The 20,108-nt window shown below is 40.2% G+C and overlaps 1 long non-coding RNA gene across 2 annotated transcripts in view; it reads right to left on the reverse strand.

Annotated features, from left to right (window-relative positions):
* Positions 1-9,789: 9,789 nt before the first annotated feature.
* LOC310683667 overlaps positions 9,790-20,108 on the reverse strand; it is a 147,106-nt gene continuing 136,787 nt past the window's right edge. For both annotated transcript variants that reach the window (XR_014514483.1, XR_014514484.1), the window contains one exon: positions 9,790-11,285. This is a non-coding gene — a long non-coding RNA (uncharacterized lncRNA). The remainder of the gene's footprint in view (positions 11,286-20,108) is intronic.

Below are 20,108 nucleotides of genomic sequence, written 5' to 3' on the forward strand. Positions count from 1 at the left end.
AATATCTATTATAATTCTCCATTTTTACATAATCATATTCTGGATTTGCATTTGGTGCAAACATAGCTGTAATTACTCTTTATGCCCAGTTGTTTATGTTCCCTCTCTTCTCCCTCCCCCCAAACTTATTGATGTTGTTTGTTTGCAACGGGTGCTGTGTGTGCAAACATTATTTTGCAGCACATAAAAAGAAGACTCATTCGTAATTAGCTATACAGCTGTACACACAGTAGTCTCCTTCGTAATGTGTCACAGAGCTTCCTTATCCAACTAGTTTTCTAAGGATAAAACCCTTGCCCACCCTACTTGAATGATACCCAATGTGTTGTGATTCAGAGATACAAGAAAACAACCTCATATCAGATTTCTTTTTATTCACCAATACAGTATATCCATCACCTAGTATGGGGAAGAAGAAGCAGTAGAAAGGATGTAAATCTGTCCCTCCCTTTCTTAATCTTGCCACATAAGGTCTGGTTTACATATGACAGGAAATCCCACACAATCACCCCCAGGAGCAGTGATCAAATGTCAAGGAAGGCCAGAGAACGCAAGGGTGACCCAAGATGTTTTGCTGCCTCGGGCCAAAGACAAGATGGCCCCATTCCACCTCCACATGTCTAATGGTCTGGCATTTGACTCTGACTCCATCACTGGTGATGGGACAACATCATCCACATCACCTGTGAGCAACAGGTTAGCTTATGGGAGCAGGGTACATGTATGATATGAATGTAGCCACTATTGGTCCTTCCTTAATGGACTTCTTTTTCTCACCGTTCCATGCCCCACCCTTTTGCACAGGTCACATTCTAAGGTCCTTAGCAAGAGGCATTACATCTGCTGCTGCCTCTCTTTCAAAAGCAGAAAAACCATTATTAAGTAGAGCTGAGTTGCAATATCAGTAGGATCATGCAGTACAGGTCATGCTGGATTGTACTACTTGCAGGTGAGAATGCCCCATATCTATCATCTATCTATTTATCTATCTATCTAGTGCTTTTTTCCTAAAAAGAATGTTTAGCGGTAATCTCATTTTCCTACTCATATTGAAATACTGCCCCTCAATGAGGCCAAACTTAGATTCACAAAATGTTTAGGGGTATGCATACCCCTGCGTACCTCCAGAAAAAAAGCTATCTATCGTCTATCTATCTATCATCTATCTTTTATATCTATTATCTATACCTTCAATGCATACAGAAAACAAATATGGCAATGGAGAAAGGTTGAACCATGATGAATGTGTTGGTTGCTCATCTTGATGGGAGGCTGATAAAATCAGCATCAAGAAATTGCTTTGAGATACAGAGACAATTTGAGATTGCTTTTTGAATTGCTGCTTTTCACGTAAGCTCCATCGGGTACCAGCAACAAAACTCAGCCTCTTACACCTCTAGTACTGTCATTGAAACACCTTTGAAATCAGTGGCATTCCTTCAAATCCTCTGCAGTTTCAGGACTACAGCCTCGTGTGCTAATCTTTAGTGTCTGTCCAGTCCAATTTTTTTTCAGTTTCCTCAGTAATCTTACATTTTTTGAGATGAACTCACTCTTGTAATGGGAGCCATTTCAGCTTAAGTAATTAACATGTCGTGGTCAGTCTTCATGGTGATTTATTTTGTTGGATTTACTTTGAAAAGACTTCTAGGCCATGCTGGTTTTTCAATATATTGGCTAAATTAACTTGTTTTTTTCCCTGATGAAACATCAGTGCTTCTGGAAAAATTATTTATTAGCTCAATTTAATAAATTCATTTGAGGGGGGCGATATTTTCCTATTAAGATAGGTATAGTCATTCCATAGCTCTGATTCTAGAATGCCCCAGAGAGCACATATCCTTTAAATAGGCATTTTAGAATTATTGAGACCTTTTCTATATGTCAGGAACGTGGCCCCCCCAGAGCGCTGGGGATGAGTTAGACTCAGATGCTGAACTAGGGACTGACTCTGCAGATGAGAACTGCCTGTCAGAATTGAGAAAGGGCAGTTTGACCCCCCACTTTTTGGAGAGGATTCTATTAGCTCTCAAGGAGAGGAAGAATTAGAAGGCAGCCAAAGCGTTGGTAGGCAATCAGCAGATAAGCAGTGGTCTGAGTCTGGGTTGAGTGAGAGTGAGGAGGAGGGGGGAGGTCAGCCTCTCAGTCCCAAATCCAGGCATTTGGATAAAATCGAAAGGCAACGGAAGGACAGGAGGGGAAAGGCTGGAGTCAGGCGCCCTCCCTGTTATGGGAGGGGTGAAACTTCAGACTGGCCACCAAACGTAATTGCGAGCAGGCGAGATGCCAGGCTCTGGATGTGTCTTTTTGTAAATAAACCTTGTAAATAAACCTGCACAAAAACTTCCAGAGAGTCAATTTCTTCTTATCAGAGCTGGCTTTTCTGCTTGAGATCATTACACTATACATGTTATAATATTTATAAATAATTCTTATTGAAATCTTGTTTCTTGATAATAAAAATGCTAGTGGTAAAATATACAAATATGCCGTTCAGTATTTCCAACTTGATCATAAAAAGATATACAGACAGTTTAAACCTTTTTTTCATTTATTCATCACTAGTCAAAATATTAGTGTATTTTCCATTTCAGAGAATGTATGCCCTTCCTCCATGGCACAGTATCCTACTTTCTACAGTTCTTTTTTTAATTTTTAGAATTTTGCTATTATCTCCCAGTTAGGCTACATGGTTGATTAGAATACATGTGCTATTAAGCTGGGTCTGGGCACATACATACATACATACATACCCTCTTTGCAACACATGAGGAGGGATGAACATTAACATCTCTGGCTTTTTGTAGACCTCCATGACATGGAGAGGGGCCTCCTGTACTTAGGCAGTGTGCCAGAAGCAGTCTGAGTAAGTGCAGATTGCACAATTTTGAACAATAAATAGAAAATGGAGGGCATGTTTCTTGGAAAATATGCATACTGACTGGAGAAGGTGCATATTGCCTGGAGAATGTACAAAATGCAGTTAAGATATGTACATTCCCCAAAGCCTTTGTGAGATTATGAATAATAGTTGGAGAATGTACAAAATTTAGTCACTATAGGCAAATTCCTGAAGGCCTGGTGAGGATTATTCATTATGGTAGCAAAATGTACAAAATTCAGCTGCCATATTCCCCAAGGTCTGCTGGGGGAGGGTATGCATATTGACTGGGAAATGTGCACAGTTGCCTCTTCCTGGAAGGATTATGCACACATTCTTCAAAAGGACTGGTAAATGGACACAACAGCTGGTTACTATGCACATTAACTGTTTGACTTACATTCCCCTTAACTAATATATATATGACATATCTATTAGTGGTTTGCCAGGTATCTTTTCAGCTTTCCCCTATTTCTTTACAAATGCTTCCAGTCTTGTAAAAAAAGTTTGAAATGGCTATGCAGTTGTACTCTCAAGAGCCTGTGTGCATCTCTAGTTCCCCGGAAGCATCAATCTGCTCATTGTTGTTGCTTCTTACCCAATGCCCAAGTTGACAGTGTCATGCTCTTTGCCGGCTGTGTATTTAACAATAGTCTCCTGCTGCTGCTCCTCTGCAGTTCGTTTAGAACCATCAGAAGCATTAGCATGGAGTTGGAAGGTAGGAAGGCTCAATCAGGACCAAGGTTAAGTACAGGCCTCCATTCAAATAAACAGACTTAAGGAGTGCCTGTCAAGACATTGTGAGACTGCATGACTTCAGGCTGAAGACTGGGATAAGTCTGTGCAAACAGAGCATCTGTCCTCAGCTGGCCAAGGCTGAAGGTTGGCTAGAAGTAAATGTATTCCTACTTGCTTGGTTCCTATTGCCAAACCCTTTGCAAGGTATATGCAGGCCAGTCTCAGGGCTGCCCATTCTGGGCTTTGTGACATCTCTCTTGCCACTTTGGTCAGCCATTTTATTGGAGAGAAGAGCGCACTAATATTTAAATGCACCTTTCCCAACAAATTCAAAACAGTACCTCATTCAAAGGATCTAATTTCCAAATAAAACGACATTGAGGACCCAGCCTTGGTTAATGGTTTCAGTGAAAAGCTGACAGTTTTGTGTTTAGAGGAGGCAAAAAGGAAAAGAAAAAAAGGTAATTCAGCTAGTGCCTCAGCTAGTTAAAATGTTTATGTGAAATTACCTCCTCTACATCGTTAATAGACTTGATTTCACCAGAGGCTAGCATTTACAACTTAGCAGGGTTGGAAACTGTTATTACCCAGTGTAAAAGTCTAACTCCAAAAGACTCGCCTAAAAGGATCGATACACTTGAATTTTAGCAGATCGATGAGATTGGTTTCATCACATTAAAACGAGTGAGAAATTGCCTCACTTAAAAAAAAAAAAACCCAGCCAAGATTATCTTCAGTTCTTCTGAAATAACCCTACTGCCTCAAAAAGTTTTTTTAAAAAAAAACTAATTATCGAAAGCACAGGCAAGTAAAAACAACCTGCATATTCCCAATCTTTAGGGATGGGTCGTAGTTCAGTGGTAGAGCATCTGTTTTGCATGTGGAATATTCCCGGTTCAATCTCCATCTCCAGGTATGGCTGAAAGAGGCTCACTGACTGAAATCCTGGAAAACATCTGCCTGCCACACCTGCTTGTCAGTGTAGGAAATACTGAGCTAAATTAACCAATGGTCTGACTCAGTATAAGGCAGCTTCCTACATCCCTAACCTTGGAAAGTTATTTATTTACGATATTTGTATGTTGCCCAAGAAGCAGGTTCTCTGGGGATAGTGAAAGGTGTCTGAAATAAATTTTGCCCTAAGTACAGCATTCAACAGTTTTTCCCATACTAAAAAAAATTAAAAGCTGAATCAGAAAGGCTGGGTTTTATGGACAGCTTTGATATTAGCACGATTTCACATGCATGCCCAGTGTGGTGATCCCTAAGGGGCCATAGGTTGCCTTTGCTGGTAGTGTTGCTCTCCAGAAGATTGATCAATCCTGAAATAAGTAGTAATGAGACACATGCTTTCTGTCTCTGGGTGACAGGTTCAGAAAGTCAGTGACTGCTGTATCCAGGGCACATGTGCAAAGGCTATAGAAACATGATGCAATATTACTTGCACACTTTATTCGACATCTGCAACGCACTGGTGCTGAAAAAAGGTGCTGTCATTGTTGTAAACCAGGGATTTTGGGGTGTCCAAAGCCATCTGTTTTGCCTATTCTTGTGGTTTTTCACTTATTTTTTAGGTGACGTAATGCTGTTGAAATTAAGGACCTTAGACTATTTGATCTGAGTTTCTATTTCTTGTAATATCAGAATTAGTCAAAAGTTTATTTACAGGTAAAAGCTAATTTTTTAAGGCTTGAAGAAGCCGTAGAAAATTGTGTCCTTTCTCCCTTTGGTGAGAAGCAATGGATATTTCATTTCCAAAATATCCTTTTTTGATGGGTAGAGGCACAGCACTGGTGTTGGCTGTTTTGAACTGATTTTGTGCTGAACTGTTAATTACACATGATCCTCTGGTCTAAATTTAATTAAATTCCATTGACTTCCTGTAGAAAGAAAAACCTAAACAAGCTGTATTTCTGTAAGAGCAGTGACATTTTCAGACATCTAGAAAGTGTTATCTATGCTGACTTTATTGCAGGTCTCATTCTAACAAACTCAACAAGATTTTCATCACCCATGAAGGATATCGGGACTTAGATCCAAAGAACTATGCATGGTGTTGCACACTTGAACCCAGTGTCTTGTTAGTAATTATTGATTCACCACGGTGAAAGGGTTGCCCCTTTTAGGAAGATGAATCTAGGCTTTTTGGCCTTCACCTCCAGCTTCCAATTTTTATTATGTTTATATATTCCATGGAAACTCAAGGCAGCATACTTGTGGTTCCTGGGCATTCCCATCCAGGTGCTGATCAGACACAGACCTGGTTTTCTTCAGCACAATGGCTGCATCACACCCTTTCTTGCTATGCTTTTTGTTACACTAGCAGAGGAAAACTGACATTGTCTTCTAGTTTTTCCTTAAACTGATCAAAGTGTGTACATCTATGTGTGAACTGTGTGGTCCACAATTAGCAGTGCCATGCCTCTGCCCTTCTGGTGATGGCATTACTGCCCCCAGGGGTGAGGCAGAGTGGCAACAAGGTTGGCGAGGCACAGCCAATCTGGCACTCCTGCCATTACGCCCATGCAGTCCTGGCCTCACTGCCACCATGTCCTGCCCCAACACCAGCTGGTTGCTTCTGTGTGGGAGGCCAACACAGGCTGAATTGTCTTAAGCAAGTAACATGGGATCACAGCAGCTTAGTAGACAACAGAGGAATTTTAGCTTAGAGCAGAGATGGAGACCCTGTGGTCCTTCAGATGCTGTTTGACTCCAACTCCCATCAATCCCATCAAGCATAGCCTGGATGGACAGATGGAGCAGGTTAGACTAAGACAGCTCCCTATGTTTCCATTATGTCAATGCTCGTTATACAGATTGTTTCTACCCCCAAGATTTTCTTCAGAAAAAACCCCCAATGACAATATTACATTTGCTTACATATGTGCCCTCGAGGTCTTTGAAAAGTGACCTTGTGTCAATTGAGTGTAATCAAGTGTCAGTTGACCACAATCCTTGAGCTTGCCTGAGCACTGAAATATCTAGGTAGCTGCATGATTTGCTCACTGTTACTCAACAGACCTTTTCAAAGAACAAGAGCTAAGCTTGAGGAAACAGCTATTTGAAAATGTTAGTGTTTTGTCATTTTAAATATGTTGGAAATGCGATATCTAAATTTAAAATAACACGATTTAGACCAGACTACTAGAAGAAGAGTCCTCTGAGGTCACTAAAGCTTTGATTTTCCAGTTAGCTTATTTTATAGCTAGTGCTTTAGAAGACATCAAGCCCATAATGAGACAGATCAATCAGTTTGTTTTTATTAGTCTACTGTGTACAATGTATTCGACAACGGTATTCATTGAATCTGATTGTTTGGGAATTTGCATTATACACCATGTTACTTTTAACCTTGAAACTTCAGCACTAGAAGCTGCTGTTTTTAAATTTATAGTTGAATTATATATCTGTATTAGAAATTGAAATTTTAAGTAGGAGTTTGAGTTTTTGCCCTTGGGTGCAGTACAGTTGCTAGGATTATTTTAAAGTGCCTGCTGATGTCCATGAATATTTCTGAAATCTTCATATTTTATTAAAAGACCTTGACACGTTAAGGCATAGGCTTAAATATGAGCACATTGAAATAGCCTTTCTATTCTGGCTGGTGAACAGTATGAATGGCTTTTTATTTATTAGCTATACCACGCTCCCTGTGCTTGAAATAATAATGAGTCATCCCCTCACAAGTTCTAAGGCCTGCCTTGGCACTGCTTCCAAATCTAAAACCTTATCCAGATAATTGGAGTAATTGGGAATACCATTGGTTTGGTCTTGCGAAACAGGCTATGAAAGGAAACATTTCTCATACAGAAAACTTAAGAAGAGCCCTGCTAAATCCTAGGTTCACCCACAACATACCTGGTTTTCCCCTGAATCTCTACAGCACAGTGCCGCCAGAACAAGTATGACATCAGAACTTTCTGCTGGGGAATTTCAACACCATGAATGTGATCTTACCTGTGAACCTCCCTCTCTGTGATCAGAGCATCATGTGCATCACCTTCTAAGGTCCCTCACCCAGCCTTGTGGGGACAATTGTATTGCAGTTTTCATCTCCAACAGAGGGCCTTCTTCTTAGCTGAGAAGGGAATGTTGGTGCTCAGGAAAGAGAGCTTGCAACAAGAGCCATTTTGTGTGTGTGCTGAACATAATAAAGAATATAGGCCTACGAGGCCAGGAGGCCTTCCTGAGTGAGTAGTGGAGATGGCCAGCAACCCTCCACCCCAACACATGTACACAATGACAAGGAAAGTAAGATTTCCTCTCTCCAGCTTTACTTTTTCTCACTGTAGGGAATGACAACCTTTCCTCCACTGGAGTAAATACAGTTGCTCACTTTATGAGGGGAAGTAGTGTATTTAAGTGGAGTGAATCTGTGCCTTGTGAACCACAGTCTTAGTCTGTCCAGTGAACATTCTTCAGCAGTTCCATAAATCAACCCATTCCACAGCCAAACCAGCTGTACCTGTACAGCCTTCCCTTGAGGAATCCATTAGCCAATACCTCTTGCTGATGCCAGGAAACAGGAAAGGAAGCAAGAGAAATGCATTCAGAATAACAATGAAACACTTCCATCAATAAAATTTGTTGTGTGTGACGCATTCTTTGTTAGGAAGGGTGGGACATGAATCCAATTTTTTTAAAAAAAAATTGACAGGAGTCTTACGCTATGGTAAAAGGTTAAGGACCCCTGGACAGTTAAGTCCACTCAAAGGTGACTATGGGGTTGTGGCGCTCATCTCACTTTCAGGCCAAGGGAACAGGTGTTTGTCCACAGACAGCTTTTTGGGTTATGTGGCCAGCATGACAACTGCTTCAGGCACGATGGAAACCAGAGTGCATGGAAACGCCGTTTATATTCCCGCCGCAGTAGCACCTATTTATCTACTTGAACTGGCGTGCTTTCAAACTACTAGGTTGGCAACAGGACAGAGCAACGGGAGCTCACTCCGCCGTGGGGATTCGAACCACTGACCTTCTGATTGGTAAGCCCCAGAGGCTCAGTGGTTTAGACCACAGTGCCACCTGCATTCCTCTTATGCTATGGTACATGTGGCCCTCCAGATGTTGTTGGACTCCAATTCCCATCGGCTCCAGCCAGCATAGTCAGTGATCACAGAAGATTAGACTACATATACCGTACTTTTCCGTTTATAAAACTGTGTTTTTTTCTTTAAAAATTATGTTAAGAAAAGGGGGGTCGTCTTATACATGAGACAATTTCCCCCCATTTTCTTAATTTGGAGTCCCCAAAAATAGGGGGCGTCTTATACACGGGGCTTGTTATACACAGAAAAATATGGTACATCTGGAGGGCCACAGGTTCCTTATCCCTTCTATAATATACTAAACATGGAAGGTGGTGTGGGCTGGATTGTGGGGTTATATTGTTGCTTGTAAAGTTACTATTCCTTAGCAAAATCATATGCAACGGGGCAGTTTCCAGACACCATGGAGGAATAAAGCAGAATCTCCACCCCATGTGGCAGTGTCTAGATAACATCACATTTAGGAGGCACAATAGAGAAACATTTTTAGAAGTGTTGTGTCTGGCACAGCTCTCCTTGACAGGCATAGGCATATAGCATGTAAAATCTAAAACCTGCTGGAGTAGAGCTAAAAGCTGTTATCCAAGCTGTCGTATCTGTATTACAGTGTGTAAAGATATTTCCTGACAAGAAAATTGCGAAAGCTTTCTGACTAGTAAAACAAAGCCTCTCTCTTTCCCAGTGGCCAATCAACAGATGCAGTTTTGGTCACAGATGGTACATTTATAGCCCATCTTCTCCTCTCACCTTTGGCACAGTGATTTCCTTATCTATACCAAAAGTAAAGAACAAAGACAAAATTAAAGGCTTGCTTCCCACACGTATCTTAAAAAGCTAAGGCATGGTATAAATGCCTCAATTTCATTGCACGTCATCAATTCTACTACATTATATCATTATACAATAGTAAATATTCATTATTGATATAGGGATAATTTTTCTTGTGGCACTTATTCTTTTTAAAAATAGTCTCAGCATAACCTTTTTTCCCTTCTTTTTCTTTTTTGGACATCCACCAGTCTCCGGTGTGGCTCATTTCTCCTTTCATCTAAAGAATGATTTAAGGAGATCAGAAAACGAGGCTTAACATAGAATAAAGTTTCAGCTCCTCTGATTAAAAAATAAAGAATTTCTTACACTTGCATCTAGGCAAGCTGAAGTGTGAAAACAATCACCCAGCCTCCCATGGTCAAGACCAGATGTTGCTGTCTGAAATAAGCACCGAAATATGCAAATGTTCATAGATTTCAGAGGTGTTTTGTTGATGTATAGATTCTCTAGAGTCAGCTTTTTTTCTTCCTTTATTTTTTCCTCTTTATTCATTTTTGGATCCAGGAAAGTTGTGTTGATGCATATATAGCCAGTAAATAAATCATTAGAATACAAAAAATTGAAATGGCTCATATCCCTAACAGTAAGGAGGGTGTGCCTAGCGGATGAAAAGGGTGAGGAGGGAGGGAAGGAAGAGAGTTTCATTCTCATGCTGACTAATTTATGTATTTTATTTTTTTTTAAAGTAATCATCCAGCCTATCATAAATTGGTAATAACACCTAAGAAAACTGCTTTATTAACTGATAAAATGACCATTTATCATATGTCTAGGGATGAATGAATCTGACAATTTCATTTTCTCTCCATTTCTTATTTTTCAAGTGCTCGATTCACTTCTCTGCATTTCTGCAATGTTTAATTAAAAAAAAAATCTGAAGAAAATCTATCAGCATTTTCGTGTGAATTTCTAATACACGCATTTTTATATGCAGTTTTGACTAATATACTGCATCCAGTTTTTCAAGGCAATTTCCTCTAATATAATGCATTTGTTTGTCACTTTCACAAATGAATGCCTTTCTATGAAAACTTGCCCCTAATATATGCATTTTGTACACATTGTTTGTTGGAGACTGGCATTGCAAAATTCCAGTAAGTGCAAATTTCAAAGAATAATTGCGTTTCAGCTTGCACATTGGTTTGAAAAGTGTTAATTATGTAGTTTCTCATTACAATGCAAACAAAATAAAATTCCTGCCCCGTCCCTGTGTGTTACCCAATTACCGGTGTAAAATTTCTGGAAATTTTGAAGGTTTTTCCCCTGATGTATTTTTTATGGGGGGAAACTCAGAAATTTGGATGGGAATTAAGAAAAAATAATACTTTTTGGAACCATCTTTTATACATTGAAAATCACTTTGTTAGTTTAGTAAAGTACCATGTATTTTCCATAAATTTATAACGTATTGTATATCAAAAGTACAGCTAATTCATATAATAATTATAAACTGAATTTGCTTATTTAATTCTTTGCTACATGTGGAGCTACAGCATGCTGTACTATAAGAGAGGATCTCTTTGTTTCTTCTGGTTTATTAGGGGGAAAACAATAAAAGCAGAAGTAACCATCATCATCATAGCTCACTTAGCTAGAGCGTGATGCTGATAATGCCAAGGTTGCAGGTTCGATCCTCATGTGGGACAGCTGCATATTCCTGCATTGCAAGGGGTTGGACTAGATGATCCTCACGGTCCCATCCAGCTCCATGTATTTGGATAGTTATTTTGTCTCCTCAAGTCCTCCTGTGTTAAGCAGACATAAAACATTCGTCTCCATAGAAAGAGCTGAGGAAAAGACAAAGGCAAGATTCAATTAATATTACATGAAATTTAATCACTCTCCTTTTCTCAGCTATCACTATCAAGTTTTTCTGCTTTTTCATATCCATCATCTAATTCATCATGGACTTCTGGAAACTGATGGTTTGCATGTTCTCTGCCCTGGTGTGGGGAACTATAAGAAGTCACTGAACTACAGTTCCCATCATTCTCTCTGGCCCTGTGCAACTGCCTAGTCTTTGTATAAGGTAACCTTACTTCAAGTTTATGTTGACTTCCTGTACTTTGTAAAACTAGCATATACTATGAAAAGTAGTATATGTATCATTCCGTAACGCTTCATTCTCCCTTTTTGTCATCAGGATTGATGTGGCTGTTTTAGCCCTGTTTATACTATAGCACAGCCAGTGAATCCATTCCCATGAATGGTTTAATTATAGAAAAAAAACATTTTTAATGTCAACATCTTGACAAAGGGCTGCTCCAAGGAACTTAGGAGATTACTCAAGAACTCTGACAGCTTCTTGATTGTTAAGGATCACTTCATTTATGACAGACACATGTTTAAACCCCAAATGAATGAGTTTGACTACAAAATATGTCAGCTCGCAGATCAAAGGTTATAAATAAGAGAAGTTAGAAGGAAGTTGGAACTTTGCTAACTTAAACACATTAAACACATTTCTGTTCTTTCATAGGTTGCAATACTTAAACATGTAGAATCAGGGTATGCAAGAACAAGGCATTAAGAAAAGTGTACAGAAAGCTGCTCCCAGAATATAATCAACAAATCATTGATACACTCAAGGAATTTTCTTTTTACATCATAAACTACCAGATACTAAAATAGTATCAACATTTTCTTTAGCTTTATATCCTGATTCAAATGAAGTGCGTAAAAACCACTGTAAATGGAAAAATATTGTGTTATTCAATCTGTTCCTGCACCTATGCAGGAGAGGCATGCATTTTTATTTTTATTTTAATTTTAAAGGCTCTCATGGTGGCTTATACTGCCAATAGACAAAGTGGTGCTTACAGTGAGCCCTTTGAAGGTGGGCTGAGAATCGCCCGATTGGTTGATACTGAAAGTGTACCGCAGTAGAGCTCCCTCACAGCAAGCCCCTTAGACTAGTAGGGAGCTTTGGATGAGAAATGCCCTAGTGAAGTCAATCCAAGTGTGAACCACTGTCAATGATGATCAGCGTTTTCTTGTTGCAAAGAAACAATCAGGAGCTCCACACCTATTCTCACCTATGATGCTAAGGGAAAGTGGGCATGGTTTGAGGAAAATGGCCATGCAGGCCAGTTTTGGACTAATTAGACCTAATTAGGTCCGTGGGCTAGAGCTTCCCCACCTCTGGGTTACAGTGATCAATAATAAGATGATCCCTCTTGTTCTCAGGCTCACAATTTTTTAAAAGCCTGTTAAGTGTGAGCAATGCTTCCTACCATGCTGGCTGGGTGATGATGTGATATGACTGCAAACTGACAGTAAACAGCATGTGTGAAAGGGGTCTCCCTGGCATCACCTTGAAAACATGGATAAGAACGTGACAAAGCCCTGAGCAGGGTCGTCTTTTTCTTTGGCGATCACTCGTAGCCAGTAAGATTGTCTTCCATAAACACGTTTTTAACAATGAATCCGTAAGTGACTGTGGAGGTCAATTCTGGATCCACACATCTTTCCACAGTGGGGACATTGGTTTCTGGGCAGAAGTTGATCACGGTGTGGATTTGCCAAGCGTGCCTTCCTCTTAGCAAGTTTCTCCATTGCGTCCTGAGTTTGAGTGTCTTCAAAGCCCATGTCAATTTTGGTAAAGGCTGTTTTCCAATTGGAGCACTCCCAGGCAAGTGTTTCCCAGTTGTCAGTGTTTATACTACTTTTTAAAGATTTGCCTTGAGACAATCTTTAAACCTCTTTTGTTGACCACCAGCACTATGCTTTCCATTTTTAAGTTCGGAATAGAGTAGTTGCTTTGGAAGACGATAATCAGGCATCCACACAACATGACCAGTCCAACAAAGTTGATGTTGAAGAATCATTGCTTCAACACTGGTAATCTTTGCTTCTTCCAGTATGAGTTCACAGTGTATAATTGAGCTAAATGCCTAGAAGCACACATACACACACACACAGACACACACACACATGTTCCAATGAATCTGAGGCTACTGATCTTCCTACCACTGTGTCACTTTGAACCTGTTAACTAAATATTCTATCTACATCAAGGAGAAGTTTTGTTAGACACCAACAAACATGGTTGTGCATTTTATTTTCATTATAGCAATGGCTTTTGCTGACATTGAGTTCCATGGCAAATATTATGCTCCAATGGAAGATGTGCATAAATGCATGATGGGGACAGAAGATCTCTTCACAAGCAGAGCATCATAGAATTGTAAAGTTGGAAGGCACCCTGAGGGTCATCTGGTCCAACCCTGACCATTAAAAAACAGACACTATGTACTGGCTGAACAAAATGCAGTGCTCTTAGATCAGCCAAACTCTTAATGCAAAGAGGTGAAGTCAATACATCATATCTATACTAGCCAATAACACTTTAGGGTGCTGCTTCCAACAAGTATGAGAATGAATTGCATAGCAAGAGCCTTGCACATGTTTTCCATGAAACAGTACATGGCGAAATTGGCTGGTAATTGAGTTCCATATCCTGGGATTCAAACATTCCTTTTCTCATCAAACATCTTTCTTCACACTTTGAAACTTCACTCCTGTCTGTTTAACCACAGAGACCCTTACAGCACAATCTTCGCCACCATTTCTTATGCCAGGTTTCTTTTTATAGTTCCTAAACCTTGCAGAGCTCCATATGTCTCATTAGCCTAATTGTAGACTTTGGGAAAAAATATAGCTGCTTCCAAGTCTACTCATTTCACTACAGAGCCCTACTGTTTTTAGATTACATTAGTTGACCTCAAGAGCCTTTCCCCCTGGTTTATGTACAGTGCTATAGCTACTGTCATCAATCACCAAACAGCATAAAAATCCAGCATTCACTGGAGAGGGAATACATGATTTCTTCAACCCGGTAGGAGCAAACTTTAGAATCGATTTCATGATAATTGAGTTTTAAAAGCACGATGTAATTTAACTGGATTTTTTTTAAAAAGCTGCCTTTACTGGAATACTTTATTCTTCAGGTCTAGGGTTAGAAAGTTGACTAATAGACACTGATGATGATAAATCAGTGTAGCACAGTTAATTTTCACAGAGTTGCATTGGATTTAGCTTCTCAGCTCTCAGCCAATGTTGTTGTAAGAACGAAATCCCTCTGCAACCCAGAGAATTTAGGACTAAGAATTTTAAGAGGAGATTTTTGTTTTGTTTTTTAAAGGGTGTCAAAATAAAAAGTATTAAATCTTAACTTGGGATGTTGGAAACTAGGACTCAACAGGAGTTTCTCCAGAATGTTGCTGCCACTTTTGGAAGGGGATGAATCACTTCTCCATTCTTAGCATCAGCACTCCAGGAAAATTCTTAGTAGCACTGTCAGTATCTACAGTATGTTGCCAAAACAACATGGGAGCAAACTCATGCATACTCCCTGATTTTGGATCATGAACGCTAGGCCCACTGCAACCAACAGACCCACCTTATGCATCAGGTGCAAGAGATGGCTCAGGTTGGTGCCCAGAAAAAGCACATGCTGAGACAGCTTGCCCTCAGTGGTGACAATACTGAAGCCCACTCTTGTCCCAAAGCCTACAAAACACTGGAGCAGACACCTCTTCATGGAAGGTCTGGGGCCACAACAGTCAGTAAGCTAGATAAGAGTCTTATTATTTCTCTCCAACAAGGATATTACAGCTACAGAAAATACGCTTGACTCCCACACAGACATAACTTAAGTCCCAGTGCCAGCTAGTGATTAAACTATACAGTGGTACCTTGGGTTAAATACTTAATTTGTTCTGGAGGTCCGTTCTTAACCTGAAACTGTTCTTAACCTGAGGTACCACTTTAGCTAACGGGGCTTCCTGCTGCCACCGTGCCACCGCGTGATTTCTGTTCTCATCCTGAAGCAAAGTTCTTAACCCGAGGTACTATTTCTGGGTTAACAGAGTTTGTAACCTGAAGCGTCTGTAACACAAGGTACCACTGTACAGTGACACTATCCACACAGACCTGTGACTTTAAAATCATTACCACACACATTAACTAGTTTTTTTAAAGTTACTTTACATTTTATTACTGTAACTATAATAATAATAATATAATAATTTATTATTTGTACCTCGCCCATCTGGCTGGGTTTCCCCAGCCACTCTGGGCGGCTTCCAACAAAGATGAAAAATACACTAAAATGTCACATATTAAAAACTTCCCTGAACAGGGCTGCCTTCAGATGTCTTCTGAATGTCAGGTAGTTGTTTATCGCTTTGACATCTGGTTAACAAAACCAGCCAAAGTAAAATCTTGGTCATAGCATCTAGTTTTAAGACTATTGTGTTCCTGTGCAGATTCTGTGGTCAGCGTCGCCCCTTTCAATGTTAACACTTCCCATCTGCCCACCAGGAAAATACTAAGTGAAGTCTTTGGTATAATTTGCACTGCTCTTGCTTAATCCCTAGGCTTGGAACAGTTTCCCCTTCCTTTTGACAGGTAGGTGGCATAGTTGACTGCTTTTCCTCCCCCACTTTTACAGTGCCTCCAGTCATAATTTAATTACCTTTCTTTCTCTTCTTTTTCTGGTTCCTAATCTAAAACATCAGCTTTGGCAATCAGTGATCAGTGCATTAAAATAAGACATCATCCTCCATTAGGGAAAATTCTTACAAGTCCACTAGGGTTAACTTTCTCTCCAGCACTAATTTGCAGGGGGGAATCTCAACCGATACAAGAAATGAATATGCCTTTAGCATCCCATTAAGTAACATAAAGCCCAAAGTATCATATTTCACCTAGTTGTCTGTTTTAACTTGAAGAAGCAGAAGGAGTTGGCTGATACATCACCAGAACATCACATTTGTGCACGTTCAGAATCATTCTTCTTGAAGACAAATATTAATAATAAACACACATGCTGTTAGAGCTGTCATGTCATCTGTCCAGATCGGTTTCAGAATTCAACAACCTTTGCCAGGTTACATTTGTGCATCAGGAGAATTTAAATCCATGCACATCAGACAAGTACTTTACACATCGTTTACAAATGATCGTTCCCTCAAAGTACACTGTTGAGGTTGCACTGCTTTGAAGGGCAAAATGTATCTTTCTTTGAAGATGAAATATATTTGCTTGCGTGGATTGTTTCTTCTACATCTCTTTCCATGGCAAAGTCTTATTTTATATGGGAGTATATTATTTGGAATTCAAAACAAGGCAATATTTTTCTTCCTTTTTATAGGCCTATAGTCTGGTCCTAAGATTTAAGGAACTTCCTATGCTCCTGGCCCATGCTTTCACTCACAATTAGAAGTGGAGAATGAACTACTTTCAGGCAAAAGGGTTCAGAGTTACAGAGTTACATCGTATGGTACTGCCACATGGACTGCACAACTCATGGTTTGTCTGTGCTTCGTCCCATAGAGGAAAGCAAGAAATCAAAGCAAATGGTGCAGAGACACTGTGCAGCTTCTCATCCATGTGTTCTAGAGGCCACTGAAACCTACAGCTATAGCTTTAATTGACCTGAATCTTTTCCCTGAAAGCCAGGGATGCATATAAGACTCTAACATACCCAAGGTGCCTCCATTCTAGTGGCAAACTTGCCAGAACTAATCTGGAGTGGCCAGTTTTGCCTATTTCAAGTTTGTAGCTTGTAACCCCTTTAGAACGTGGAAGCCAGTGCCTCCATTCCATTCACATACAGTAATGACTTTTGATCTGGGAGATGCCTCTGCTAATGTAAAGGGGAGGGGATTTTCACCCACACCCCCTGAAATTCTATTCCAGGGGGTTCCACACTCCAGAACAGTGTGGGAAATGGTGTTGGGCTACAGTAAGAATCAAATAAAACTGCCTTAGAATTATAGAATCATAGAGTTGGAAGGGAACACAAGGGTCATCTAGTCCAACCCCCTGCAATGCAAGAATCTTTCGCCCAACATAGGGCTCAAACCCATGACCCTGAGATTAAGAATCTCATGCTCTACCAACTGAGCTATGGCACCTCCTCATACTTATGGAGGTGTCTGCTGGAACAAAAGCAGTTCCACAAACAATGTGGCACTGTTAAATAGACCAAGCAGAATGGGAATAACTTTGTTTTAGAGAACCCTTTTGATATTTTAAAAGCATACTTGCGCTGCTGTTGTTGGGGTTTTTTTTGCTCCATGCTTAGAGCACTGCTATTTTCATACCTGTCTGAGTCCACCTCCTTCCATTGCTGAAGGCTCTTTGCCACCTGCTATAAAATGTTCTGTATTAGTTTACTCTGCAATAGTCTTATGCTCCATAGATTTATGAGCCAGGAGGGTGATTATTCCTTTGGTTGAAGATTGTAAAGAAACATAATTGCACTACAATATGTGATCAACAGCTCAGAATATTCTTCAGCGGCTACAATGAGTGAAAAGGCAGGCTGGGTCTGATGGGCCTGCATCTACTTACATGGCGCACTAGGGGCAAGATGCTCCTGCTTCCTGGCAAAAGGGGCTGAACTCTACCAACTCACTCTAACAAAAATGTAATGGGACATTCTCAAAAGGTAAATGCAGAGATGGGGTTGGAACAGTCATTTACCATCAACAGGGGGAAACGGAAATATGAGTTGTCCCTAGTATGTAGAGCTTTCAACCACAGCTCTAGAATTATCACCTCTAAATATCCCAGTCTAGTAAGTAAGTGCATTATGATTTTCCACTTTGATGTTTTCAAAGAGGAGTAAATATCATGGCTGAAACCAGGTTTGAAACCTTGGCAAAGCGAGACACTCTTAAATCACCAGGACTCTGCCTTTATGTGCCTAACAATTGATGCTTTTGAATTATGGTGCTGGAGGAGACTCTTGAGAGTCCCATGGACTGCAAGAAGATCAAACCTCTCCATTCTGAAGGAAATCAGCCCTGAGTGCTCACTGGAAGGACAGATTGTGAAGCTGAGGCTCCAATACTTTGGCCACCTCATGAGAAGAGAAGACTCCCTGGGAAAGACCCTGATGCTGGGAAAGATTGAGGGCACAAGGAGAAGGGGATGACAGAGTTCTCGAAGCTACCAACATGAGTTTGACTAAACTGCGGGAGGCAGTGGAAGACAGGAGTGCCTGGCATGCTCTGGTCCATGGGGTCAAGAAGAGTCAGACACGACTAAACGACTAAACAACAACAACCAGATAGGCTTATCTGGTGACAGGAGCAATGATGGGCCAAAGCAACACTCTGATCTGTGCGAGCCTGCTGAAGGGTACCTTTTTAATTTCCCAAAATCTCTCTGTAGAAGTGCTATCTTTGGGTAATTTTGGGAATTAAAATGGCAGCTCCCAGACCTAACTGTTCAATGTATGACAAAAAAATTAATGGGAGGCCCACAGAGACACTAATGTTGAGTCCTTTTGGGGCCTTTGCATACCATCACAGGACCAGATAAGTATTGTTGCCTTTGGTGTCATTATTTATGCTTTATTTGTTAAAAACTAGCACAACTTGATTGGGACTGTTTTTTGTTGCACCCACAAATACAGAAAGAACTCCTGTATTATTTCTGGCAACAAAAAGCAGCCGATGCAGTGGGCAATTTATATAATTATCAGGCAGCCAAGTAAATCTAACTCTACTTTGCTTTTCAGTTTTTTAAGTCAGCAAAGCCTTGTTTTCCCAGACTGTATTGAGAGCCTATATTTTAAAAAATGTTTATTGAATTTAACGCCCCCTTTACAAATTGGCATACTTGCCTAGGAAAAGCAAATGCAGTTACCTCAGCATTTATAGCATTACTTCTTCTTTGTGCCCACTTTACAGTTTTGAAGAACCATGATAAATATTCATCTGACCTGGTTACATTACTGTAAACCTAGTAAACATAATTTGCTGAAGGAATACAATATCTTCCAGATTATAATAGCCTGATTCACACAGTCCTGTTAAAGTAGAGTCCTGGCATTTAAGGAAGTTGGAAACCTGGCCCTATGCCTAGTTATCTGGAAATAAGCCTCCCAATATTACTTGCAGGATAGAGTGTTTTGGAGCTGCAATCTGTAAACTGCAATCCTGGAAGTAAGCCCCATAGAATTTAAAAGTCAGGGTTGTTACTAAGACCCCATCCATGCCTATAGCATATGTTATGTGGAGGGCACAGCAGGACTGCACCTTGCTTAATACAAGAACGTTGTTTTGTGGATCATGCTTGTAATAGCCCAATAGAAAACATGGGATGGATTACTTTTATATTTTTTGCTGCAAAGTTGACAAAATGATGTCATAGAATACTAAAAAATGCATCAATTCAAACTTCATATTTTATAGCAGCAACAATTAGTTTCATGATGAGGGTAGGAGAGACTGCACATGTAACTTTTGGAGGAAATAAAAGCATCAGAGCCTCTCAGAAGGTTGAGGACTCCCTGATCCACCTCAGCCTGCCTTGTTTATGGTGCCAACCGACTGCAGAATATGAGATAACCCTGATCACCCCAATTCACCTATTATTTAGGGTGCACATACACCCAATGCTCATCCCTACTAAATACTATAGCTACTATTCAGCTTTTGCTAAATCACATGTAAAGAATTCCATAAAACAGCACAGAGGTTTTAAAGGCTTTACAAAACTTCTTATTTATCATAATTGTCAGGAACATGACTCCCCAGAGTGCCGCGGAAGAGTTAGAGTCAGAAATTGAACTAAGTGAACGAGGGACCGAC

This window comes from Podarcis tiliguerta, assembly GCF_965153285.1.
Source record: "Podarcis tiliguerta genome assembly, chromosome: 1".
NCBI lineage: Eukaryota > Metazoa > Chordata > Lepidosauria > Squamata > Lacertidae > Podarcis > Podarcis tiliguerta.